Below are 26,689 nucleotides of genomic sequence, written 5' to 3'. Positions count from 1 at the left end.
TCCGGCACGGACTGGTACCATTTATGAAGAGCAGCAGGGACCCGGTACCATCTAGAAACTATTTTGTAACTAGTTTCTTGCGCTCTGATGGCTACAGAAGCTTTTTGGGAAAGGGAGAAACACCGTTTCCATTGTGCGTCAGTAAATGTCGTGATCAATTCCTTCTCCCAAGCCCTGCAGAAGGATGGGAGATACAACAATCTGGGGAGGAGAGACCTTTTTATAATGTTGATACGGCCAAACCAGGAGAATTCCATCTTATGTCAGGAATTAAGATCTGTGCAAAATTGTAGTTAGAAGTTAGACCACGTTCCAAAACGGGTCAGCTCGGACATCAACGAGGGGAAAGATACATGAGGGTCCGTGAGGTACACCAACAAGTCCTCAGCAAATGCAGAACACTTATATTCTGTCCCTCCTATGGTTATGCCTTTTAATATTCGGGCTGTTGCGAATAGAGGTCATGAGATGCTCCATGACTAGGACATACAACAATGGGGAGAGGGGGCAGCCCTGCCTGGTGCCATTATGAATAGTGAAAGGTGCAGAAAGGGACCCATTTATTTTTAATCGGGCAGGAGGAGAGTGATAGAGGGCCATAATTTTAGCAAGGAGGGAAGGCCCTAGTCCTATGTGTCAAAGGGTTTGGCAGAGGGCAGGCCAGGATATTCTGTCACGACTTTTTGGCATCTTAGGGCAGGATCATGAGTGGAATGTGCGGAGTCTGGGCATGATGAATAATATCTAAAGTTGTAAGGGTGTTGTCGTGTGCCTCCCGACCCGCCCCAAATCCCACCTGGTCCGGGTGGAAGGTAGGAAGGTATTTTGTTCAATCTATTGGCCAGCAATTTGGCATATATCTTGAGGTCAACATTGAGTAATGAGATGGGACGGTAACTGGAGCAAAGTTGAGGATCCTTGTCCGATTTAGGGATAACAGCGACATGTGCCAAAGTGGAGCTAGGAGGGAACAGGACTTCGGGGGAGATGGAATTAAAAGCTTGGAGCAGAAGTGGCAACTGACAATCAACTGATGTCTTGTAAAACTTGGCAGTGTATCCATCCGGTCCAGGACTCCTTCACCTGGGAAGGTCTGTTATCACTGCAAGAGTCTCTGGAGAGGTGAAATCCATATCCAGCTCCTCAGCCATTTCCCTGGACAAAGGCGTGAAGGGAGAGGTGAAGGAGTCCTGACCCAGTGGGGATGGATGGGTGGAAGGACGAAGGTTATAAAGATCAGAATAAAATTTATGAAAGCAATTCGCTATTTCTGTGTACGTGTGAACAACATGTCCAGAGGGAGATTTAGTGTTTGGTATATGTGACTGGGCAATCCGAGCCTTTAAAGCTCCGGCTAACATGCGTCCGCTTTTGTTACCAAATTCATAAAACCTACGACATACTTAAAGGGCACGCTTTTGGGCCGAGTCTAACAGATGTCAGGCATCCTGTCGGGCACTCTGTAACTCCCGTAATATCGGAATAGAGAGCGCGTGCTTTGGAGCCAGTTCAAGGGTGCCGATTTTGTTTTTTGGTTTTTTTAGAGCAATTTTAAGGGAGTGAACTCTTTCTCGTTTGAGGCGTGAGCCATGTTTTATGAGGACATCTCTAAGTACACACTTAAAGGCCTCCCACTGTACCATGGGAGACGTGGCATCATGGGCATGATCAGAGGTGAAATGGTCAACCGTTTGTAGCAGTTCAGCATTGCAAACCCCATCCAGGAGCAGGGACTCCTTAAGTTTCCAGGTCCAGGGGCCCTTAGTGAGGAAAGGAAGGTGCAAGGTACAATACACCGGTGCATGATCTGACCAGAGGATACTGCCTATGGACGCAGAGACAACCCAAGGAAGGGCATGATGTTGAAGGAGGATGTAATCCAAGCGACTGTAGGTGCAATGCGGATGGGAATAAAAACTATAATCCTTGTCAGAAGGGTGTTGAAGGCGCCAGGTATCACAAAGCTGAAGCTGTAGAAGAGCACGCTTCGCCTGCTTGATAGCACCATATGCAACACCAGAGCAACCAGTAGAGTTATCCACCGTCTGATCTAAAGTAGGATTAAAGTCTCTGCATAACACCACAGTCCCCCGGACCACCGGAAGGGCAGCATCTATGAGTCTAAGAAGGAAAGGTACCTGGTCCTGGTTAGGAACGTAAGCATTAATCACCATGAACTCACGCCCACCGATATTTAGTACTAGGATAATGTATGTAGCTTCAGATTGTACAACAAAATTCACAACCTGATGAGGGAGATATTTGTCAAGAGCTATGGCAACTCCAGATGATCTGGAAAGGGGGTTGTTCTAGAAATGCCAGTGTGTAAAATTTATGCTTAATGCTAGGGGAATGTCCTTCCTTGAAGTGTGTTTCCTGAAAGCATGCAATGGGTACCTTACGCTTATGAAGATTGTGTAGAATTTGCGCTCTCTTTTCAGAAGTGTTATATTAAGGCTATATTAAGGTCAGCCATAGGTGTAGACTAAACGGCTTGCTGAAGTGTTCTGGAAGAAATAAAGGCAGGAGTCCAGGGTCACCATGGGGAAAAAAGGGGAGGGAGACTAGCTAGAAATAGAAATTACAGCATTAGAGAGAAAAGGACAAAAATGCAAACAAAAAAGGCAGTAAGATAGAAACTGCCGCGCGAGCTAAGCGCAAAAATGCGGGGGACCAAAGGCTCGGTCCAGTACCTACAGGGAGAAGGTGACCGCTACACATAAGAGCTATCCGCACTCCCCAGGAGTAACTAGTATATGTAAAGGATCTGCCAGACACAACTTCTGTGTCGACGCCCATAGGTAATCAGTCTGCACCTGCTTCTATGTCTGTGAGACTGACTCCATCTTCCACCACCCAGGATGGCAGGCTTAGGAGTGGGAGAGCCTATCACAGCCTGGCCAGACGGAGCTAGCTCCCGCCCTCTGTCTATTTATACCTGCCTTTCCTGTTCCTCCTTTGCTTGTGATGCTTCTGTTGGTTTCCTGGCCTTGCTGCAGCTTCTTGAACTACTGATCCTCTGCTTGTGATTGACCTTGGCTTTTCTGACCACTCTTCTGCTCTGCGTTTGGTTTGACTCGGCTCGTTCACCTCGCTTGTTGCTCACGGTGTTCCCGTGGGCAACTTCCCCATTTCCCTGGCTTCTTTGTACCCTTGTCTGTTTGTCTGTCGTGCACCTATTGAGAGTAGGGACCGTCGCCCAGTTGTACCCCGTCGCCTAGGGCGGGTCGTTGCAAGTAGGCAGGGACTGAGTGGCGGGTAGATTAGGGCTCACTTGTCTGTTTCCCTACCCCGACATTACAGTATAAACCGCTAACATTATGTACGCACTGAAAAGAAAATAGAGGGGAAGGCATTGTAAAGCAGTTGAAAAAACAATACTAAAACAAAAGGCAATCCAGATGTCTAACAGCAATTAAGAAAAGAGGATAAATTCCAGGAACTGATATTTTGTCAGCTGCAATTGAACGAAGACCCAAAGCATATATGCAGGTGACAGGGCAGCGCAGGTCATCATGCCGAGTGGGCAGTCTCCACAGGCGATGTAGGGTCACATTCCTACCTTCGTCTAGACAGTCTCCTGGGGCCGCGTGGGGGGCGACCTCTATTAGTAGGCGAATGCATTAAAAGTTGATTTTTATAGGTTTTGCTGCATCTGAAAAAAACATATACAAGGGAATGTTTGGAAATATTGTCACGTCATGTATTACCGCATGGTGTCGGTTCAAGGGGTTAAAACTACCTGACAGGTTCCCTTTAAATATACAATGAATTTAAAACCATTCCATCTGCTCTGCAAATTTATTATAAATATATCCTATATAATTACAGCTCCAGAATATATATAGTACGAGAACACAGCACAAACACAGCTCAATTTAGTGCAAACCCTGCTGTACAGGTTTGCAAAACTACAGCTCCCAGCATGGCCCAAACAATGGTAAGTTTTAAGAGAATTTTTATTTTATTTTTAACATACTCCCCTTATCCCGTTCCCACGCCATCCTATGACAATGCAGGCTTGCTCTCCTCTGAGCATGTCTGCTGTGGATGAACGACGCAAGGGGCGCGATGGTGTCCTTGCGCCGCTTGCGTCAAAAGGTGTTAATTGGCTGGGCTTCCTTCTGCCCTGCTGATCAGCGCCTTTCAACGACTCAAGCGGCGCAATAACGTCTTCACACTGCTTGCAACATTCAGCGCTTATGCATGTAATTGTATCTGCGTCCCATAGACGCAGATACAATTCTAGTACAGGAGGGGATGGCAGTGGCTGGTTTCAGTGGTGTCGCCACCCCCTCAGAGGCAGCACGCCGCCGCCTGAGTTGAGAAGCTCCTCTCTCCCCATGGATGGTGCGGCCCTGCATGGATTGTTCGTAACACTAATAAATTCTGTAAAAGCTGAAGCCATGACACCAGTGTGAACAGAGTTTAAGATTATTTTACCTAATACAGCCTCACTCAGTTCAAATTGGCGTCATGGCTTCCACTCAAAATGGAGCCATAATAGATTGCTATGCTATGCCGTTTTCAAGTGAATCCCTACAAATTCTGCTATGGGGCCCAGTGTTTGAGGGGGCTCATTCAGGTGATAGAATGTTGCTCCTTTTGTGGGCGAATAACAAGTTGGTGGCTTTCTGCTATCTAGCACTATTATGTGGATTCTCTGATATATAGCGCTGTTCTACATACCTTTTTAATTATTGCTACTTATGTGGTTTGTTTCCTGTCATTAGATGAAGGGGGCCCGCCTCATTTTGCTATGGGGCCTTATGAATTATAGTTATGCCCCCCATGGATCTCAATGACTTTTTATTTTTATTTTTTTAGTTTAATAAATATTCATTTTCAATTATCAGTACAGCCTCCTACTTAACAAAACAATATTTATCTTCAAACTCACCTGTGCAACCATGTGGGAATGAAAAAGTGTGTGTGTGTGTGTGTGTATATGTGTATATATATATATATGTCGTCCAAGAATAGGCAGCACTCCAAGTAACAGTGAAAAAAATGACCTTTTTATTAGCCCTTATGCAACGTTTCGGCTCTACATATGGAGCCTTTTTCAAGCATACCAACAGTGTAAAAACAAGTGCAATATATGGAGACCACACAATTGATCTCATTGACAAGTGATTAACTTAAAATGTAAAAAAAGACAGAAATCCAATTATAATACTAGTTGTGAAATATGCATATTCACAGTATTGTAACAAAATACAAATAATTATCCTCATGAAGTTCAACACTGTATACAGTAGAATATATATGCTGATTAGTGAGCATCGTGATCAAAGACTCGCATGTGTACATAATGTGTATGATTAAAAACATTTAAAAACAAAACACCATGTGTTACCTTGGTTTCATGCCACAATGCGTATATCCGGCGCTCTAAGTAAACGGCGCTGTTTATGACGTGTATATAAATCGAAAGCGCTTTTTCGCGCATGCGCATTATGGATTTGATGCCAGCGGTGGCCATCTTGGTACAGTTTGTATGATCGCACTGTATCAAAACGGGACACGCTGATTCGCGCATGCGCATAGTGAGTTTGATACCAGCGGTGGCCATCTTGGTACAGGAATCCAGATACAAAAATCTTTTTATTATTCAACATATCTTTATAGACTATGTCTTCAGAATATATATAATATATAATGATGCATCCAATACTTTTAAGATGATACATGTGGACATATTTTTATACATCGGGACCATGGATCCAAGGCAAAAATGGTAGATACTTGATAAATTCTCTATTAGAAATCTGGAAAAAATACATAATGTTACATATTGTAAAATATTATGTTATTGTTAATTTACACTGATTCACATACACAGATAGTGTGTAACCCACACATCCCTCCCTGTGGGCAAGCACGTCTCTAGACTACACCATGTGTGACAAAGTCAACATTGAGACCGTTGGGTCTCAATGTTTGTAGCCTCTTTATCCACTGAAGTTCTTTATATTTAATTTAACGCGATTGCCTCCTCTACGTGGAAGTGGCACGTGATCTATCAACAAAACCCGTATTTCTCTCTCCGTATGCCCTGCCTCTGTGTAGTGCTTAGATACTGGAAGATCCAACCGTTTTTTCCGGATGGTGTAACGGTGTTGATTTAACCGTATCTTAAACTCAAGGGAAGTTTCTCCAACATATAACAAATGACAAGGACACTCCAATATATAAACAACATGGTCAGATATGCAGTTCAAATAAAATTTTATGTCATATGACCGTTTAGAATGGGGGTGAATAAACTGTGATCCTTTCTGTACCAAGGAACAGTTTATACAATTGAGACATGGATAACAGCCCATGTTGCTCTTAGTAAAATAGGTTTGTCTATTTGTTCTACCAGGGCCTATATCGGAATGTACCAGTCTGTCTTGCAAATTGGGAGATCTACGATACGAAAAAAGGGGGTTATTTTTAAATTCAGGAATGTGTGATAGGCTGTGTCTCCGCATTGGCCAGTGTTTTAATATAATGTTATTAATACCATCACTATTTTCCACAAAAGTCGTAACAAAAGGTATACGAGCGGGCAACAATCCTCGTGTTTTGGTCTTTAACAGAGTATCTCTCTGTATTGATTCTACCTTTGTCCTCTGTCGTTTGAGGGATGATGCTGGATACCCCCTACAGAGACATTTATTTTCCAATTTCTGAAATGTACCATCGAGTTTATCTACCGCACTAGTAATACGTTTAGCACGAATGTATTGACTAGTCGGGAGACTTTTTATCATGGACCGTGGATGATTACTATTAAATTTTAACAGGTTGTTCCTGTCTTTTTTGTTTTTACAAAAAGCTCAGTGGTCAAAATATCCTCATGGATATTGACCAACACATCAAGAAATTGGATAGACGTATTTGAGCTAACCAAGGTAAATTTGACACTAGGATCAATAGTATTTAAGAATATGTGAAAGAGTTGAAGTTCACTGTTGGTGCCTGTCCAGATGAGGAAGACGTCTATGTATCTCCACCACCTCAGGATGTGGCTGAAGTGGTGGGACACATAGACGAACGTCTCCTCAAGATGTCTCATATATGTGTTTGCGTACGTAGGGGCCACATTGGACCCCATTGCCGTTCCCTGGATCTGAATAAAAAACTTGTCACGGAACAGGAAGTAATTAAAAGTCAGGGACTTGTGTATTTCGGGTAACGTGTACATTACTGGTGTCCTAGGGTTCTCCATAACTAGATACTCAGAGTTTTTTTTTGTCAATGATACTATCTAGTAAAGCTTTATCTTTGATACTTTGTATACATCTCATGATTTTAAACTTGGGATCAAAGGTTAATTTTTTTGTAGACATTTGTATTGCTCAACTGCCTAATAATCTCGTTTTCATATTGGGTCGTGCCCATGACAACCACAGCCACCACCCTTGTCCGCAGGCTTAATGGTGATGTGGCTATCATGGACAAGAGCCTGCAATGCAACAACATCATCTTTAGTCATGTTGGGATGCCTGAAAGGAACATTCATAGTGCTCCTTTCCAACTGCTCAACATCCCTCTTTACCACAGAGATAAATGCATCAAGTGCTGGAACATAATTATTTGGCATGAAACTGCTCTTTCCATACAGTTTTAACATCAAGACGTATTTCAGAATTTCTTACCCTGATAGCAGGTATTTGGTCAGCAACCAACATTTCAGCTTAATCGATCTAAAAAAACGTATTCAGGTCACTGTCCAACTGGATCCAATCCGTACGAGACGATGGACAAAATGACAGTCCCTTGTTGAGGACCGATATTTCCTCAGGACTCAGATTTTTGGACGAAATATTGATCACTCTTTCTTTTGTATCGCTCTCCCCGTGTCATTGGTGGTTGCGATCTCATGGCTCTGGTACCCCTTTGATCACTGGTGTCTCCTCCCGCCCCTCCTGGTGTGTTTAAAGCCAGTGTCGGGGTTCCTAAAAAAGATGAAGATGATATTTCCTTATGTTGTTTTGGCTCCTGTGGTCTCCTTCGTTTTTTGGTGTCCTATTGTTGGCCCATGCTCCTGCCACGCTGATCATCATTCCAACTGTAGATCCGCCCCTTGCGATAATCCTCACTGTCGCGTTGCCACTTCCTTCTTTTCGTATCTTCTTGTTCACCTCTGAATTTACCAGAGAAGAGAGATCTGATGCAAACTTTTCATATTCCTGTGTCTCCATTAGTGATAATAATGTGCGGTCAGCATCCTCAATCGATTTTGTAACCATGGCAATCTCTTGTTAGAGATATTCTATATTCAATAGAATTACATCTAGAGAGAATTTGTTTGATAGTTGTTGTAGCCGATTACAGTAATGTTCATTTTGTGAAAATAGATTGGGTTTGAGGGTAGACCTCATTCCCCTGGGGATCATCTTTGATTTGTGATACGCCCCAAGAGTAGTAAGATGCATTTGTAGGGAGATCAAATGCTTAGTTTAATTTTCAATCTTGCGTTTAAACTCTACTACGATAGTACGATACTACTCTATTCCAATACTATGATAACAGCTTACTTCATTTACTGTTTGTTGATTCCTTTATTTCTTTCCTTATATCCTTATACCTATATTATTGTTCACCAGTCATTTCCACACCGGTATTTTATGGTATGGTCTAGAGAGGTATTTCCATAATACCTCTCCTATTATATATTTCTACTATACCTATACTATGTATCATAACGTATAGAGTAGCATCTATTTTTTGTAGGCCCTATCCCCCTTGATTTGCATCTGTATACTCTACTTTAGGATATGACTAACATACTGGATTATCATTGAAATGGTCAGATTTAAATGGTATATACCTTACTGCTTATACAGAATACCATGTATATCACCATATTGTTCTAATGTATGATTTTATATTTAAATGTATTTGAATGCTTGAATTTATATACATATTATTTTTCTTTCTCAGTCCAATACAAATTGTTATATGTTACTTTGTACTTTTGTTTCTAGTTGCAGCGAATGTCAGAGGCCCTGGTTGGGCCGAAACGTCCAATACCTATCGCTTGCATTTAATTTCCTCTGTTTCTGTACATACTGAACCTTAAAAAATTAAATAATTCTTCTTGGGAATCTATACAATCATTTGGAGTGCTTATAGGTTTCTTGATCTCTAAACTCTATAACAGACGGTGTCTTCAAGAAACCAACCTCTCCCTCCAGACCTTGCGATGGGCATCAGCCTCTGTGTAGCAGAAATTTTCAAGGGCAGTCGAATCAAAAATTTCAGCAGTTGTCGACATGACTAGTAAAAGTGTAGTTACTGTGCTTGCTGGTAAATCACCGTATAGAAAGTCCACCGTCCAGCAGCACCAGTCAGAGTATAGATGGGTGCGCGCCCCAGGAGCCCGATCTTACAGTGCTGATGCTGAAAAGTTAAACCTGACCTTTGGTATGGCAAAAGAACATATGATACAAAATTATAAAAACCTTATAGGAGATTATAGCAAAAAGGGGTATTAAGGATATATATATATATATATATATATATATATATATATATATATATATATATATACACATACACACTACCGTTCAAAAGTTTGGGGTCACCCAGACCATTTTGTGTTTTCCATGAAAACTCACACTTCTATTTATCAAATGAGTTGCAAAATGACTAGAAAATATAGTCAAGACATTGACAAGGTTAGAAATAATGATTTTTCTTTTAAATAATAATTTTCTCCTTCAAACTTTGCTTTCGTCAAAGAATGCTCAATTTGCAGCAATTACAGCATTGCAGACCTTTGGCATTCTAGCTGTTAATTTGCTGAGGTAATCGGGAGAAATTTCACCCCATGCTTCCAGAAGGCCCTCCCACAAGTTGGATTGGCTTGATGGGCACTTCTTGCGTACCATACGGTCAAGCTGCTCCCACAGCTCTATGGGGTTAAGATCTGGTGACTGCGCTGGCCACTCCATTACAGATAGAATACCAGCTGACTGCTTCTTCCCTAAATAGTTCTTGTATAATTTGGAGGTGTGCTTTGGGTCATTGTCCTGTTGTAGGATGAAATTGGGTACTATTTAATGAAGCTGCCAGTTGAGGACCTGTGAGGCGTCAATTTCTCAAACTAGAGACTCTAATGTACTTGTGTTGTTGCTCAGTTGAGCAGCGGGGCATCCCACTTCTCTTTCTACTCTGGTTAGAGCCTGTTTGTGCTGTCCTCTGAAGGGAGTAGTATACACCGTTGTAGGAAATCTTCAGTTTCTTGGCAATTTCTCGCATGGAATAGACTTCATTTCTAAGAACAAGAATAGACTGTCGAGTTTCACATGAAAGCTCGCTTTTTCTAGCCATTTTGAGAGTTTTTAATCGAATCCACAAATATAATGCTCCATATTCTCAACTAGCTCAAAGGAAGGTCAGTTTTATAGCTCCTCTAAACAGCAAAACTGTTTACAGCGGTGCTAACATAATTGCACATGGGTTTTCAAGTGTTTTCTAATCATCCATTAGCCTTCTAACACCGTTAGCAAACACAATGTACCATTAGAACACTGGCGTAATGGTTGCTGGAAATGGGCCTCTATACACCTACGTAGATATTGCATTAAAAACCAGACGTTTGCCGCTAGAATAGTCATTTACCACATTAACAATGTATAGAGTGTATTTCTGTTTAATTTAATGTTATCTTCATTGAAAAAAACTGTGCTTTTCTTTCAAAAATAAGAAAATTTTGAAGTGACCCTAACTTTTGAACGATAGTGTGTGTGTATATGTATGTATGTGTGTGTGTGTGTGTGTGTGTGTGTATATATGTATGTATATATATATATATATAAGAGAGAGAAAGTCCACCGTCCAGCAGCACCAGTCAGGGTATAGATGGGTGCGCGCCACAGGAGCCCGATCACCGCTCCAAATCTCCTATAGTCGTCCAAGAATAGGCAGCACTCCAAGTAACAGTGGAAAAAATTGCCTTTTTTATTAGCCCTTCTGCAATGTTTCGGCTCTACATATGGAGCCTTTTTCAAGCATACCAACAGCGTAAAAACAAATGCAATATATGGAGACCACACAATTGATCTCATTGACAAGTGATTAACACATAAAATGTAAAAAAAGACAAAAATCCAATCATAATACCAATGGTAAAATATGCATATTCATAGTATCGTAACAAAATACAAAAAATGATCCTCATGAAGTTAAACAACACTGTATACAGTAGAATATATATGCTGATTAGTGAGCATAGTGATCAAAGACTCGCATGTGTACATAATGTGTATGATTAAAAATATTAAGCCTGCGGACAAGGGTGGTGCTGTGGTTGTCATGAACACGACCCAATATGAAAATGAGATTATTAGACAGTTGAGCAATACAAATGTCTACAAAAAATTAACCTTTGATCCCAAGTTTAAAATTATGAGACGTATACAAAGTATCATAGATAAAGCTTTACTAGATGGTATAATTGACAAAAAAAACCTCTGAGTATCTAGTTATGGAGAACCCTAGGACACCAGTAATGTACACGTTACTCAAAATACACAAGTCCCTAACTAATCCACCTGGGCGACCCATAGTCTCGGGTACAGAATCCATCTTTAATCATATCTTTCTGGGCAGGGTGTTGAGGGTATTCTCCATGGAAGCTTTTTCCTATATTCAGGACACATCAGATTTTTTAAATAAGCTTAAATCCGTTCATATTTCAAAAGGGACAGCAAGTCATACTTGCATCATTTGATGTTGTGAGTTTGTACACATCTATCGAACATCAAAAAGGTATCGCGGCGATGGGAACATATCTCCAGGAAACCAAATACACTAATGAAGCCCAACAATTGTTTTCTTACATGTCATCTTGACTGTAAATTACTTCCTATTCCGTGATGAGTTTTTTTATTCAGATCCAGGGAACGTCAATGGGGTCCAATGTGGCCCCTACGTACGCAAGCACATATATGAGACATCTTGAGGAGACATTCGTCTATGTGTCCCACCACTTCAGCCACATCCTGAGGTGGTGGAGATACATAGACGACGTCTTCCTCATCTGGACAGGCACCAACAGTGAACTTCAACTCTTTCACATATTCTTAAATACTATTGATCCCACAGTCAAATTTACCTTGGTTAGCTCAAATACGTCTATCCAATTTCTTGATGTGCTGGTCAATATCCATGAGGATATTTTGACCACTGAGCTTTTTGTAAAAACAGGCAGGAACAACCTGTTAAAATGTAATAGTAATCATCCACGGTCCATGATAAAGTCTCCCGACTAGTCAATACATTCGTGCTAAACGTATTACTAGTGCGGAAGAATAAACTCGATGGTACATTTTAGAAATTGGAAATTAAATTTCTCTGTATGGGGTATCCAGCATCATCCCTCAAACGACAAAGGTAGAATCAATACAGAGAGATACTCTGTTAAAGACCAAAACACGAGGATTGTTGGCCGTTCGTATACCTTTTTGTTACGACTTTTGTGGAAAATAGTGATGGTATTAATAACATAACACAGCCTATCACATATTCCTGAATTTAAAAATAACCCCCTTTTTTCGTATCGTAGATCTCCCAATTTGCAAGACAAACTGGTACATTCCGATATAGGCCCTGGTAGAACAAACAGACAAACCTATTTTACTAAGAGCAACATGGGCTGTTATCCATGTCTCAATTGTATAAACTGTTTCTTGATACAGAAAGGATCACAGTTTATTCACCCCCATTCTAAACGTTCATATGACATAAAATTTTATTTGAACTGCATATCTGACCATGTTGTTTTATATATTGGAGTGTCCTTGTCATTTGTTATATGTTGGAGAAACTTCCCTTGAGTTTAAGATACGGTTAAATCAACACCGTTACACCATCCGGAAAAAACGGTTGGATCTTCCAGTATCTAAGCACTACACAGAGGCAGGGCATATGGAGAGAGAAATACGGGTTTGGTTGATAGATTACGTGCCACTTCCACGTAGAGGAGGCAATCGCGTTAAATTACTTAAATAAAAAGAACTTCAGTGGATAAAGAGGCTACAAACATTGAGACCCAACGGTCTCAATGTTGACTTTGTCACACATGTTGTAGTCTAGAGACGTGCTTGCCCACAGGGAGGGATGTGTGGGTTACACACTATCTGTGTATGTGAATCAGTGTAAATTAACAATAACATAATATTTTACAATATTTAACATTATGTATTTTTTCCAGATTTCTGAATTTTTGCCTTGGATCCATGGTCCCGATGTATAAAAATATGTCCACATGTATCATCTTAAAAGTTATGGATGCATTATTATTATATATTATATATATTCTGAAGACCTAGTCTATAAAGATATGTTGAATAATAAATAGATTTTTGTAAATTATAGGTGAATGTTCTTTGTCATTACACACATGATGCGCTTAGGTCCGCGTCTTATTGGCGTTTTTTCTTGAATCAGGTGGACTCATGATTTTTTCATGTGCCAGCTTTCTTGAAAAGAAACGCCAATTCTTTTTGTATTTTTTCACTAGGTGTTTGTTTTTGTTTTTTTAAACCTAGTATACAACACCACCCTTGTTACTCAATTACATATGGTTTTTATTAAGATAACTACTTGTTATTTTCCATGGTTGGAAATAGATCGCCATGAGAAATACATTATGCATTCACTGTATGATATAGCACTAATATGATACATCATTAATAACTTAAATGGCCATCGTTGGCCTCAATGCATGCGCGGAACTGCGCCTCATGTCCTATATGACAGTCATTCACACCTTTTATATACGTATACATATACATTTAAGCCTCTAATCTAGATAGCTACTATTATGGTATTATTACCACAAGCAAGTTGTGATATTAGTCGTTCCGGCATGTGTTCTGTTTTGGTACAATGTATTCACACAGATCTGGATTCCTGTACGAAGATGGCCACCGCTGGTAACAAACTCACTATGCGCATGCTTGAAAAAGGCTCCATATGTAGAGCCGAAACTTTGCACAAGGGCTAATAAAAAGGCAATTTATTTCACTGCTACTTGGAGTGCTGCCTATTCTTGGACGACTATAGGAGATTTGGAGCTGTGATCGGGCTTCTGGGGCGCGCACCCATCTATACTCTGACCGGTGCTGCTGGACGGTGGACTTTATATATATATATATATATATATATATATATATATATATATATATATATATATAATCTCCTTTAATACCCCTTTTTGTTATAATCTCCTATAAGGTTTTTTATAATTTTGTATCATATTTTCTTTTGCCATACCAAAGGTCAGGGTTAACTTTTCAACATCAGCACTGTAAGATCACTATTTTTGCTACTATTAATGATCCTAGTACAGTAAGTTTTCCTTGAGACAGCTATTTCTTTCGGCCGGCTTTAAAGGAATAGTATAAGAATTGATGTTACTTACATTTTCAATAATAGTAGCCTTGTTGTTTTGGACATCACCATAACACATATATTATGCCTGCATTGGTGTCTGATTTGATCTCTTGCCCCTACACACATCAATAAAATGGGAGTTAGAACCTCCTTTTTTGGTTTATTATTCATAGACTTCATCTTTGTGCTGAATTTAAAGAAACTATTTTTACTTAATATGTCAGACCATTGAGAGTCTGAAAAAGTACCTCATGTTCCTTTTTATTTCTGTCTGTATCGTAATGGAAACTTTTTAAAATTTTCTTTAACCCTTTCACATCCAGGATTGTTTGTTTGTATTTTGGAAGTTTTGCACCTCCAGTTTTTCTTTGTTCAAAAATTGGAAAATTGTCCTGGCTACCAAAGTTACAAAGTAAAAGAATCATACTAAACCCCCATACCTATATATATTTTCTGTAAGCTGGCACATTGTCAGAATGCTACTTAGCACTTTGACGCAAAATTGCATGACAGTGCTTGTGTTACTAACATAAAGTACCACATGCCACTTGGATAAATAAAAACGTTCCCGAAGTTATTAACACACAAAATGAGGCATTTTAGATTTGAAAAATGGAGTCTCAGCCTTAAAGGGAACCTGTCACCAGCATTTCACCTATTGAACTTTACTTATCCCTCACTGGCTGCTGCTATAAAAAGTTCATTACCATTATCCCCTCTCCTAAACTCCTCCACCGACCATAAATAACGGTTTGCAAACATTTCACGCCTTTTATCGTAATAATCCGGTGTCTCTTTGTGCGCACACACCAGAAGAGGACATCAATGCACAAGCGTGGGATTTTGTGTGCTGGAGGAAGGCTAGGAGCTGTCAATCAAAAGTAAGGAGGCGGGGTAAACTCAAAGACTTTGAGATTGAAGATTTGACTTTTTCAAACAAAGATATGACTCTTTTCTGCTCATTAGCATACGGTGTGGCAACACTATAAAAAAAACTGAATACTAGAGGTACAGAGCTGACTAAGGCAATTCTAGGTTATATAGAAATGTTGTTTCACCCACTACCACCAGGTATTGCTGGTTTAATAGTTGAAATCCTGGTGACAGGTTCCCTTTAAAGCGGCCCTCCGGTCTCAAGACAAAATTGTAAATGTGATAGAGTATATGGCGTAATATTAACTGGTGCCCTCCAGTTGTGTCCCTCTGCTGTGGATCCAACGCTTTAGGGTCCATTCTGTGTTGTCTCAAAATGGCCGCGGCTCTTCTCAGACTGAGTCTAAAACACTCCGTGTTCTCAGATTGGACAGAACTGCTCACGTGCAGGGCCGTGTTTACCACTGGGGACTGGAGGTTCAGTGCCTAGGGTGGCACCTTGCAGAGGACGGCAAAAGCTGGCAACAGATTAAGGCATTGGACGCCACGTCCGTATTTCAGAGAGCGAGAGGGACGAGCAATGCTCCTCCCTCTCCACTGCATTGAGAAGCCAGCGCTGATTGGTGGAGCAGCAGTCAGCAGGAGCTTCTGTCTGCTGCTCCACTAATCGGCACAGGAAGCTGCACCGCGGGGGAACTACGGACTGCTGAGACCTTAAGTAACAGCCCTCGCTAAAGAATTCTGCAAACAGGTGCTGTATACCTTATCTGCTGTATAGTGACACTTTTATATTTGTATGAATTGTCTGACTTGCCCTTACCACTATTGAGGCCCAATCTTTTGCATATTCGGTAACTGGTTTTGGTTAGACCCGCCCCCTTTATGGTTTTTCACTGTCTTCAGCTACTTACCTGTCCTAATGTTGTTTTCTTTCACACCGCCAGTAATCTGCGACTTTTGGAAAATTTGCCGCAAAATGGTGCAGTTTTCAGGGATTTTCAAAAATATGCGGTAAATGGTGCTGTTTTGCTACCTGATAACACAGCTTAAGCTTCTATGGCTGTCTTCTGTATGTATGTGTTCGCAGATACAGTTTATTGAATTTTCTATCACATCAAATGTTCGACTAGTGCCCGATAACTAACTATTTAATATGCATGTTATCATGAACTGTATTTATTATTTTTTTTGTACTTCCCAATATGAACAGTTTATGAATATTTATTATGTCCCACTATTCATATTTAATCCTGTATGAACTTCTATACTATTTGCTATGGATGCACTATTTATCTATTGTCTATTAATATGGACTGGTTCTTACCACTACAACTATGTATTCCTGTCGTAATGGAGGCCACCTTGGTTTTGATCTACATATGTTTAGCATGTACTCTTGGAAAAGCTATTGGCATATACACTTATCGATAGGGTACCTGACAGACTAAAAGGACAATTTTTCAGGTGTTTGTTTCGTGCTAATTTTGATTCGGAAACCATGTGGGAATCTGTGCCAAAAAACACCCCAAATCTCATGTCATTGATTTCCATGTGAGGCAGATCTGATTTTCTTCCAGTCAACTTTTGATCATTTATGGAAAAAAAAAAGCAGCATGCCCTTTCTTGGAGCGGTTTCTGAACCTCTATCTCCATAAAGGCAGAAAAAACGCTAGTTTGAAGCGTTTTATGCCGTGGTTTTTGACTAAAAAACTCCTGCAGGTTTTGCATTAGATTTGGTAAAAAAAAATAGCTGCAAAAAAACACAGTGTGAACTTACCCAAAGTTTCCTTTTGGCCTCTATCACGGCGGTATGCATAGGTATACTGCAAAAAAATAAATAATACATTACGCTATTCCATACAATGTTATACAGTTAAAAATGTATGCCACACGGTATACTTTTCTTTCTTTTTTTCCTGTACAATGGGACCTTTTGGGGGAAGTATGACTCTACGGTTGGATTCTTTGGAGGCTTCTGTCCGAGGTATATGGCAAACAGAGGTCATTATCGTGATCTAAATAGGGCCTTACGTTTTCTTTTTTTATTATGCCTTACATTTATATTTAATTTAAGAACCCAATATCATGATCCCATAGGTTATTTGTCTCCAGGAAACCATAAGACAACTACTTACCTACTTTCTTTGTTCCCTCCTATAGTTATGACTTTTTGACCCATATCTTCCCTATCATTTTGATGTTTCCTCATGTGCATATGATAGCGGAATGCGGGGGTCGTTTTGCGGGCTGTTGCTTCAGACTGTCATAGTAGTCAGAGCAGCACCGCAGGTGGGGCAAAGGTTTCTGCAGTACGTGTGGTGCACCCTATTGGTCCTGCAGCTAGATGGTAACTAAAAATATTTTGATGGTGCAAAACCATCTGAAGGTTCAGATAACCTGGCGTGTCTCTAATACCAGACATTCTGGATTAACCGATTCAGGACCGGGCTTTTCTGAGCCTTCAACATAAGACACAGTTTAGCCATAATTAGCACACCTTCGTTAAACGATATAACTTTTTTTTTTTATTATTTGTTAGGCTAGTGATGTATTTATTATCCTGTGTGTGTGTGCATACGGAGAGTAGCCATCTTTAACTTGACAACTATTAATTGCTGCAGCGTGATATCACACAATAAAAGCCATTGAAATGTCAATGAAAGTCAAGATAAGAGATCTCGACAAATAAGAAAAAAAAAGCAACAAAGCGGACATAGTGCATGAAACAATACAGAGATTTGGTGTTTACTGGGTTCAAGTTGTGCTGACCTTGTGGGATTATTCTAGGAGCATAACATCCAGTGTAGCGTATTCCAATATTCCTCTGGGATGTTATTTGGGTCCGGTTGCAGCCTGAGAACTAAAAGAAGCCTCTATTTGGACAGCATGAGTACGAAGAAAAAGGCGGATACCTCTCTGACGCAGCTGGTTTGTGGATGATCCACGGTTAGAACGGTTTGTTCATCCCAGTCAAGTAGACAAGGTGAGTAAAACTGGTTTCTTCCTCAGGTAGCGTACAAATGACAAAGGTAGATAGGGTGCAGGTTAAATAACCGAACGTAAGGTCGGTTAGGTTAAAAGCTACCGGGTCAAGCTTACAGGTCATGTTTACATTGGGATATGTAGACAAAAAATAACTAGACAATATATAATACGATACATTAAAAATCAGTTTGTATTATTCCTATTGACAATAATGAAATAATTCTTTAGTAAAAATTGTATATAGTAAAAATGTGTATAATAAAAACTGGATTAAAATTATATTTAAAATGTATTGAAAACTTGAGGTATTGAAAAAATATAACTGCAATTTCAATCTTCGCTATATAGCGTCATGGGTCGTCATAGTGCTATGCCGCTGCATTCATATGTGATTTTATCTTGCACATCCATTGCTAATATTGCTATGGTCAAGTTAGGATAGACTTGATTGTGTAAATCTTTTGTTTTAACATTTTTGTTTTCACATTTGTTAGTTGGTATGAAAATTAATAGTCACCCTAAACGGTGGGTGGAGAGTTTTACTCCTAAAACCTTATAGAAGTACGATTTTTTTTTAGAAAATACTAATCCAATCATTATACCTGTTTTTGATGTAAATTCTTCTAGTTTTATGTCAAAAACCTATATTAGAGTATGTATATAGCAAGAAGAAATTTTGTTTTTAAGCTTTTTTTTTAAATTTTTTTTATATATGATTTTTCTTTTTGCTGTCTCCATTGTTATTTTGAATTAACTTGATAACGAAATCTTCACTTTTGTATCAACAATTTACATAAAACTGGATTTATAGTTTAGATCAAATAATTTGTCTCCATTATTTCATTGAGTCCCTCAGGTATTAGGGTCTTTAACTTGTAAATCCAGAAAATCTCTCTTTTACATAGTGAATCGAACCAATCCATTCTGAGTTCGTCTATCTGTTCAATCGGTATAATAGTAAAACATTCAAAATTATCATTGTGAACAGTGTTTGGAAATGCTGTGTAAAAATAAATTGTATTTTTGCTGTTCGATCGGTGTTTGTTTAAACGGCAATGTAGGGGTTGTATTGTTCTACCCACATGTTGAAGGTCACACGCACAGTTGATGAGATATATAACATTTTGATTGGCAGTTCAATTGTGTCTCGATCTGGTATTTATTTTTGGTTTGATTTAAAAAAATCGTTGTTAGTGATGGTAGAGCAACATAGACATCAATTTTTTTTTTATTTTTTTTTTCGCATTTTGAGCTACCTTTTTTGTGTGGTTGTGTGTGTGTATATATACACACAGGGCTGCCATCAGGAATTTCTGGGCCCCATACTGCCAATGAGTCTGGGCCCCCGCCCCCCTCGTTATTAGGAGGGGGGGTGGAATGTAAAGGGGCGTGAGGTAGGGCACATTAAAAAGAAAACTCTTTGGAGGAGCAGGGCAGAGACAGGAGGTGGGTGTCGGAGGGCAAAGGGGAGAGACTAAGTGCCAGGGCTGGGAGAACTGAAGGTAGCAGTGGTAGCCAGGGGGAAACGCAACCTCACAGGGGCTCTGTGGAGTGATAGGGAAGAGACAAGAGACAGCGGCTCTGTGGGGGGCAAAAAGGGAAAGTGTGTGTGTGTGTGTGTGTGTATAGAATCTGTCAGGATGTAGGAGGGCAATATAAACAAAAATCATTGCACTGAAGCCCTATACACAGGAGAGTCACTCACCAAAATGTAGTCCCTAAGATCTCCCACCGCCACGGGCATGCCTGGATGATACTTTTGCATTCTCTTCACACGCTGCACACACGTTATCTGTGTAAATACCACACAACAAAATTAATTCAGACACCAAACCAGAAAAAAATTCAGATCCTAGACCAGACCTGTTAGGTAATTCAGACACCTTTCCAACAGAACCCTACCTGTGGCCAGAGTTTAGCATTTAGACTTTTATCTACAGGGGAGTGTGTGTGGAGCTATTTACAGGGGGCTGTGTGTGGCACTATCTATCTACAGGGGGGTGTGTGGCGCTATCTACAGGGTGGGTGTGGCGCTATCTACATGGGATTGTGTGGCGCTATCTACATGGGATTGTGTGGCGCTATCTACATGGGGCAGTATGTGGCACTATCTACAGGGGAGTGTGTGTGTGGCGCTATCTACAGGGGGTATTTTCGGCGCTAACTACAGGGGAGTGTGTGGCACTCTCTACAGGGGATTACAGTCCGGGAGGAGACCCTGACCTCACTGTCCATATATGGACAGTGACCTCAGGGGCTACCTCTAGGAGAGGAATCCCCGGCCAGAGTGTCGGCAACTCTCTGACCAGGGATTCCGCTCCTGGATGGGTGAATGGCAGAGCAGGAAGCTGATACTTTCCTGCTCTGCCATAGTATTCAATTGTATCTGCATCCTGTGGACGCAGATACAATTGAATATGGCCATGGCTGAGACACGTCTGGGACAGTAATTTGCCGGGGCTGCCGCTGTAGATTCAGGACAGTCCCTGCAAATTCAGGACTGTTGCTAACTATGCCTCCGGTATAAGCTTTCTCCCCCTACCCAGGTATACTCTCTCCTTCCTCTACCCCTCCCCATGTATAATTTCTCACCTCCCTTCAGATATCCTCACTTTTCACCCAATTATTACCCCCCCCCCCCCCATTGTATAATGCCTCCTCCAGTGGAGGGATGTCACGATACCAGAATTTGGACTTCGGTACCGATGCTTTGTGTAGTATTGCGATTTCGATAACAAAGCGATACTTTGCCAACAGTAATAAAAAAACAAAACAGTTCTTCCATTTCTTATGTGAGGCGCGAGGTGTGATGGTAAATTTAACCTCCATGTGCCTCACATTAATAGTAATTAACCCCATCATGTTCCTCAATTATAATGGGTTAATGTGTGAGGTACATGATGGGGTTAATTACTATTAATGTGAGGCACATGGAGGTTAAATTCATCATCGCACCTCGCGCCTCACATTATTAAGTGAAAGAAGTTTTTATTTTATTTTTTTACAGCGTACACATCATAAATGATGCAAAAAAATTGTTGTGCAGGTTGTTACGGCCGCGCCATTACCGAATATGTATATTTTATGTATTGAGACTTATTTTAATGTGTTTTGTAAAAAAGGTGTATGTGTATTTTTTTTAAATGTCACATTACTTTATGTTTTTACTTTATTTTTTAAACTTTAATACACTGTCATATATCTATATACGGATAGTACACAGGCAGTTGTTAGGACAGACCTGAGTATGCCCTAACAGGAAATATGGTAAGACAGCCCTGGGGTCCTTCATTGGACCTTGGGCTGTCTGCCCATATATGGTATGTCCCTCAATCGCGTGTCAGGGATTCCTGTGACGTGATCCAAGGGGCATCCCCCCTTCTTATTTTCCGCTGAATGCTGCAGTCAGCTTTGATCGCAGCATTCAGGGGAATAGCGGCGGAGATGAGAGGTTTCTTTGATCTCTGCCTTTATAGAGTGGGACTGCGGCTGTGTAATACAGCCATTGCCCCGCCCCGCACGCGGTCAGCACGAGGTGATGCGGGCGGCGCTGCACTAATGAGCGGCGGTTCAGGCACTGAAGACAGAACATGTGGGGGTGTTTTGTAGTGCGCCCGCCATGTTCTGTTTTCAGTGCCGCCGCTCATTAGTGCAGCACTGGCCGCATCACATAATACTGGCGGCGCGCACATGTCGGGACTCCGGAGCGGGGCCGTAACTGCATTACACAGCCGCAGCTCCGCTCTCATACATTCATGTATTACAATATTGAGCTGTGCGGCCGCACAGCTTAGTATCGAAATACATGAAATAACAGCATCGAACCGTTTGGGGGTGCACGGTATCGAAACCGTATGGAAGTTTTGATGCATCGTGCATCCCTACTCAAGTGCCATCCTCCCTCCATTATTATCTCCTTCCCACTCTAGCATCATTTCCCTCCCTACCCAATGCCATCTCCCTGCCCCATTATCATCTCCCTGCCCCATTATCATCTCCCTGCCCCATTATCATCTCCCTGCCCCATTATCATCTCCCTGCCCCCATTATCATCTCCCTGCCCCCATTATCATCTCCCTGCCCCATTATCATCTCCCTGCCCCCATTATCATCTCCCTGCCCCCATTATCATCTCCATGCCCCCATTATCATCTCCCTGCCCCATTATCATCTCCCTGCCCCCATTATCATCTCCCTGCCCCCATTATCATCTCCCTGCCCCATTATCATCTCCCTGCCCCCATTATCTTCCCCACGTCTGTATTAGTTCACACTGCAGCATAGGATTGTATCACTATCAGCTCTACGCCGGCTCTTTTCTCCTGTCCTGTGTAAACAGAGGGAGAAGACAGGTTTATTGTCACATGTTACACAGGACGGGAGATAAGAGCCGCAGAGCTGATACAATCCTATGCTGCAGTGTTAACATAATACAGAGGTGGGGAAGATATTTACTTTCTATGGGGGCAGGAGGAGATTTTTTCAGGAGGCTCCGGGCAGCAGCAGCCGGACACAGACATAACTTAGTACTCACTGTGTCTGAAGAAGAAGACAACGACTGCTGCTGCTGGACGTATCCTCCGAGGCTGAGCTCATAACTCCCGCTGCTGTGATGTCTCCTCCCCACACGCTGTCGCGCTGTTGTGGAGGAGGAGGGGCGGGCACATCTCACTCTCCAGCGGGCCCTTACGATTTTATTCTGATGTAATGAACGTGCCCCTGCTTCGTGATGGGACCTGTTCCTTTCACCAAAATGAAATCGTAAGAGCCACACTGCCGTGAGTATATTGATTCCAGCGGCAGAGTGCGGGCCCCTTTTTTTTAAATTTATGCCCGGGCCCCTCACTGCAGTACCCCCAGTACCCCCCTGATGGCGGCCCTGTATACACATGTAGATTGTTTTATTGTCTTTTGCTTGCTAGGGAAGTTTATACGACCTAGGAGCTAGAATGTTTTTAATAGTTCTTGCTCTTTTGAAAGTTATTGTAGGCTAGTACGTAAATAAGGATCGACATGTAGAATATGCCAGTGTTTGTTCATGAGGTGTCTGATATTTTTGTATGCAGAATGATATTTGGTAACGAAATTGAAGGCAAACTTATTCTCATTTTTTCCTCTGGAGCTGAAGAGCTTTGTTCTTTTATTTTATTTCTACTGCTGTCTTGAGTTTTATTTTCCTCTACATTATTAGTTGGTAAGCACTCTAGTTAACTCAAACCTTCAGGTTTTTTTTATAGGCGTCTAGTAGAAGTGTATGTGGATAGTTTTTTTTTCTTCGAAGAGTTTATAAAGAATCCGACTTTGTTTTTTAAAATTTGTATTAAATGTAAAATTTTTCCTTATTCTCTTGTACTGGCTGTACGGTATATTTTTTAACCATTTCAAATAGCGACCACTGTTATAGTCTAGATAGCTGTTGCTGTCCACCTTTTTAAAGTGTTCGTGTGATGATGATTTCTTTTGCTGTTCTAGCAATAGTAAGATCAAGTAAATCACTCGTTTGTTTGAATATTGCAGGTGAAATTAATCCCCCAGGTATTATTATTTAGCGATTGGCAAAAGGATGTGGCAGTTGATATATCCCAGATGAGAAATAGATTGTCTATATATCTTCTAAAAAGTATAATGTTAGTAGTTGCCCATGGGTGTTGCCAAATATGTTCTTCTTCGAACATGCCCATAAAAATATTTGCGTAACTGGGTGCTACTCGAGTCCCGAGATAAGAGATCTAGCCACCGTCTATTTAGTGCATTAAAACTCAAGGTAAAGATGGCTACATCGGTATATCCTTTTTTGCTATTTTAGAATTTTTAGGCATATAATGTGAAAATCATAAAATAATTGCTTTTTTTTTTTTTTTTCTGGTAAAAATAATTTTACCCTAAAAAAACTTTTTTTATTTGTGATCCTCATTGTCTACCATTAGTTTTGGTCTTGCATGTCTTATTTAAGGGTAATTGGGTTAGCGTTCCGACAATGATTGGCGTGGAGAACGTGTTGTTTTTTGGGGGGAATGGATATTTTCGTGTGTATTTAATTTTAGTTTTTTTTTTCATGGTGGACTTTATTTTTTCTTTCACACCATGTTTTTCCACTGTAACTGGGGCTGCACAGCAGCCCCAGTTACAGGGGAAATGAGCCCTGTTATTGTGACTTTTGCCAATGTAAGGACTGTGCTGGGTAAAGATAGCACCCAGCAGCTGCCTCCCACTAACGACAGCCCAGCAATTGTGACCAGTCACATGATCACTGGGATCGGCAGCACTGCCTCCTATTCTGCAAACAGTGCTCGTTGAGCACTTTCTATGTGAAACCAGAGAGAACTAAAGCGGTGAGAAACTCTTCTCTCCAAGGTCCCATCAGTCTCTGACTGCCGGGGCATTCTACATATAGCTGCCTGATAGCTCAGGCAGCCAGCTAAAGCCTGCGCTGTAGATAAACTCTGGCGCGGGGTTTAACCCCTTCGCGCTCAGTGACGTAATATTCCGTTGCGCTGACCACTACGTTCACGCTCAGCGACGGAATATTATGTCGCAGGGAAAATGCATCGCCATTTTCCACCAACGCGTGCACGAGATGTGACAGCTGCTGTTTCTGACAGCAGGCTATCACAGCTCAATACGCCGGGACCTGTCGCCACGGTCTTGCCTCCACGATCGCCACTATTGGCCAGTTAGTGAGTAACTGTCCGGTAGTGGCGATCAGTCCCTTCACTTCCTCTCCCTGACATCACATCCTGTCGCACCCGCCCTGAATGCCTCTGTTGGAGATGGCGAGGCATTCAGAGAAGAGGGAGAGCAGAAAAAGAGTGAAAAAAAACAAGTTAAACAACTTTTTTCTGCTTCCCACCTCCCCAATCCACTACCCAGTCCTGTAACCTTCCTCCTTGTGTTCCCCCCCACGTTTTTGGTCCGTGATCTCCTATCACTGACCACTTCTTAGTCTTCAGGACCAATTTCTTGGTATAAAAATGTAAAAAAAAAAAAAAAACCCTGTTAATTTAGACAATTTAACTGGTTAGTTTAGTATTAGGGTTAGTTAGTGTCAGGGAACCGTCAAAAAGCGTAGTTAGCTATAGCGTCAGGGAATTTAGCGTCAGGAATCCATCACCGTAGTTAGATCTAGTGTTAGGGGTCCATCACCGTAGTTAGGTTTAGCGTCAGGGAAGCTCGGAATAATCTAGTTAGGTTAAGTATCAGGGAATAGTCGCTGTAGTTAGATTTAGTCTCGGGGAAGTTCAAATAAAATTTAGTTAGGTTTAGTGTTCGGAACCCTCGCCCTAGTTAGGTTTAGTCTCAGGGAAGCCCACTCGTTCTATAAAAACACCAATTTTTTTGGTGGGTTTAGGTAGCAGCCTATTGCTCCTAGTTAGGGAAGCAATCAAACCTCTCCCAACAGACATTTAGTGCCGAAGAGGCATATTCATTTCTTGCCTCCGACACAGAGTCGTCGGATGGTGAGACTCTGTTTTATTTATCCACCTCCTCATCCAGTGATGAAGAGGATCCCCCTAGGAGACGCCCCAGGACCACCACTGTAGTTGAAGCCCCCGAGCGAAATGACCCCGCCGCAGTTCAAGCCCCCGAGCAAAGTGACCCCATTTGGACCCCCACACCAGACATTTATGAGCCCCAAATCCCAGAGTACACGGGCAGCTCAGGGATAAAATTTAATATGGCAGGACTCAGTGAAATTTACTTTTTCAAGTTCTTCTTCACTGATGACTTTATAGATCTTATGGTCTCCCAGATGAATTTATATGCCCAACAGTATATTACTAAGAACCCCACATAATTTTTATGCCCAATCCCACAGGTGGACCCCTGTAGATGCAGCAGAGTTGGGCAAGTTCTGGGGACTTAACTTGAACATGGAGCTTCTGAAAAAGCCGTCCATTAGGACCTACTGGAGCACGGACATCTTATACCACACCCAGATATACCGTATGGCCATGTCCAGGATGCGTTATGAGGCAATACTTCGCTTCTTACATTATACGGATAATGAGCAGTGCCCACCCCGAGATGACCCCAGTTTTGACCGCTTGTACAAACTGAGACCCCTATTAGACAATTTTAGTGCCCGGTTTGCCCAAGCATATACCACCGAGAAGTGTATTTCTATTGAGAAGTCCCTGGTACATTTTAAAGGAAGGCTTCAATTCTGCCAGTACCTGCCGAGTAAGAGGGCAAGGTATGGCGTGAAGATGTATAAGCTGTGCGAGAGTGCTTCAGGGTATACCTACAAATTTAGGATATATGAAGGGAAGGACAGCAGTATTCAGCCCCCAGAATGTCCCCCCTTACTGGAAATTAATGCAAAAATTGTGTGGGATTTGGTGCACCCACTGCTGTACCAGTGTTACCACCTCTACCTGGATAATTTTTATACCAGCCTCCCACTCTTCAAGTGCCTCGCTTCCAGAAGTACTGC

Source organism: Rhinoderma darwinii, chromosome 8 (assembly GCF_050947455.1).
Source record: "Rhinoderma darwinii isolate aRhiDar2 chromosome 8, aRhiDar2.hap1, whole genome shotgun sequence".
In the NCBI taxonomy this organism is placed as follows: domain Eukaryota; kingdom Metazoa; phylum Chordata; class Amphibia; order Anura; family Rhinodermatidae; genus Rhinoderma; species Rhinoderma darwinii.
This window is presented reverse-complemented; position numbering follows the sequence as displayed.